Source organism: Otolemur garnettii, unplaced genomic scaffold (genome assembly GCF_000181295.1).
Source record: "Otolemur garnettii isolate 467f Iridium unplaced genomic scaffold, OtoGar3 scaffold00013, whole genome shotgun sequence".
NCBI lineage: Eukaryota > Metazoa > Chordata > Mammalia > Primates > Galagidae > Otolemur > Otolemur garnettii.
This window is the reverse complement of record NW_003852408.1, coordinates 24,794,062-24,796,774: the sequence shown is the minus strand read 5'-3', so window position 1 is coordinate 24,796,774 and position 2,713 is coordinate 24,794,062. Positions and strand designations below refer to the sequence as shown.

The 2,713-nt window shown below is 45.9% G+C and overlaps 1 pseudogene; it reads right to left on the bottom strand.

Annotated features, from left to right (window-relative positions):
* Nucleotides 1-706: 706 nt before the first annotated feature.
* On the bottom strand, nt 707-1,452 carry LOC100966323 (annotated as a pseudogene).
* Nucleotides 1,453-2,713: the final 1,261 nt, after the last annotated feature.

Sequence of the window (2,713 nt, the reverse complement as noted above, 5' to 3'; positions counted from 1 at the left end):
TGGCTGGCGCCCTAGCTGGTCGAGCCATAGGCGCCGAGCCCGAGCCTAATTTTCTATTTTTTTTAGAGATGGGAATCTCAACTTTTGCTCAACCTGTTCTCAAAATCCTGGCCTCACTCAGTCATCCTGCCTCAGCCTCCTAAAGGGCTAGGATTATGATAAGCATGAGCTACGGCTCCCAGCCTTATATTCCTTTTGGCTCTTCAATATTTGTATATACACTTGTGAACATGTTGTTTACGATTTAAGTTACAATAATGTTGCCAGATTAAATGACTTGCATGCTCTTGAAAAAACTTGCAAAGTATTGGCCAGGGTCGATGGGATCAGGCCAGCTGTGTCTGTGTCTGCTAGCGCGCAGGTATCTAAGGTAGGCTCTCTCCCACCACAGAGACTGGGAGACTCAGGCCTTATCCCTCCTGATGATTACATTTCAAAGGAATGCTCTCAGGTCCTTGAGAAAAGTGCTTCTGAGTTGCAAGAGCTACATATTTACAACTCTGAGCACCTTTTAGTAAATGCGCTAAGAAAGGGAAGGTTAGGGAACCTGAACAGAACAAATAGTACATTTTCCTGGCAGTGTTGGGCTTTCATTGTCTTTTCTTTTCTTTCTTCCTTTTTTATTTTTATTTATTTATTTTTTCAATTTGAAAGCAGTCACTGTTTATTAACGGACCAGATTACAAAAACAATCAGGGCAGACACCTTAGTTCATTCTTCTAACAAGCCTATTGATTTGGTCTTCCCTGTTACCAGCATCTCCACCTTGTACGAAGTGGGTTCTCCTTTTCTTCATACCACCTCCTGGAGATGATAACTTGAAGGGCCATAAGAAGTTATTTGCTTCTTTGAAGCTTTTCCCAACAGTATAGATCTCATCAACAGATCCTCCATGCAGATGATGCCATATTTACCACGAGATCGCGCAATCAAACTGTTATCAGTCATTGCAATTCGTTTCTTATTGATTTTGCCATAACCACGCTTGTAGATTAGCTCATTTACTGACTTCAGATTTGGGTACCCCCATGCAATATACGGTTCTACAATCCTCAGCATGTTAATCGAAGCCTTGTTGAGCTTAACAAAAGTTCCACTGAAGATCTGGCAAAGGCGAAGCAGCTGCAACACCTTTCGGACCTTTGGACTCACACCATTGATCCCTCTGATCCTGAGGACAAACGCCAATTTGGGTTCTGCAGGTACATAGAAGTTGCCAGCTTTTCCTGCCATCCCAGCCATCCGAATCTCAGTTCTGTGCATCTGCTTGTATTCTTTATGATAATGCTTAGCTTTTTCATAGATAAGCTTCCTCCTTGCCTTTCGAGGCATCTTTTGGGCACACTTCTTTCTCAGATGCTTGATCTTCAGCTCTGCGAAATTCTTTCGCTTTTTCTTAAGGGTTTCTGGCACAGCAGGAACCTTCTTTTTTTTCTCTTTGACACCCTCCATGGTTCCAGCCCGAAAAAGAGCCCTTTTTAATTTTTTTTTTGAGAGAGAGTCTTACTCCATCCTGTAGGGTTGCCCTGGCTAAAGTGCAATAGATCTCTTCTGAAACTCTAGGGCTCAAGTGATTCCCCCCCTTTTTTTTTTGAGCCAAAATCCCACTTTGTTGCCCTGGGTAGAGAGTGTGGCATCGTAGCTCACAGCAACTTCAAATTCTTGGGCTCAAGCGATTCTCTTGCCTTAGCTTCCAGAGTATTGGAGACAACAGGCGACCTCCACAACACCTGTCTGGCTGTTCTTAGAGATGAGGTCTTGCTCTTGCTCAGGCTGGTCTCAAACCTGTAAGCTCAGGCAGTCCACCTGCCTCGGCCTTCCAGAATGCTAGGATTACAGGTGTGAGCCCGCGCAGGCTCAAGCGATCCTCTTGCCTCAGCCTCCGGAGTAGCTGGGACTATAGGTGCCCGCCACAATACCTGGCTAATTTTTCTTACTTTTAGGAGAGATGGGTCTCACTTTTGCTCAGGCTAGTCTGTAACTCCTGGGCTCAAACAATCCACCTGCTTCAGCCTCCCGGAGTGCTAGAATTACAGGTGTGAGCCACAGCACCCGGCCGAGCCATTTAGCTTTCTTAGGCAGGCTTTGTAAGGGGAGTTGGGAGCTGGGATACCTTAGGGACGCAGCCAGGCTGCTAGTAGCCATGCTAGAGTTGCAGAGAGTGTAGGGGTTGTTGCGCGCCAAGAGTTTTGCTGTTTTTCCTCTGCAGCTTGGCACTGTGTATTATGGTGATATATACAGCAGCCTACACAGCTTGGCACTCTTCACAGCACTCTATGGGACAGTTTGGAAAGGAGTAAGCTTTTCCAGCTCTTTGGGCAAACAGGGAAATATGTAAAAAAAAAAAAATAGCACAAGTAGTAGCCGTCAAGCAGCAAACTGCCAGCACCCGCAATGCCTTCGCAAAAGCTGCTGTGTCCTGGGGCTGGGACTCAGCATCTCAATATGGTGTCCACCTACTCTGTCCGCTTCCCCGGTGGTTCTAGAAATGTATCCTGCTTTTGTCTTGTGCAGATATATAATAAGATGCACAGACACGCAAACTATTGCCAAGAAGGAAGAGGTTTGTTCCCCTAGACATGGGCAGTCGACAAGGCATGCCACACAGGGAGATAAGAAAGTGAGGTGAACTGGCAGACCGATGGGAACTGTTGGTGGAGCTTTTTTTTTTTTTTTTGGAGACAGAGCCTCAAGCTGTTGCCCTGGGTAGAGT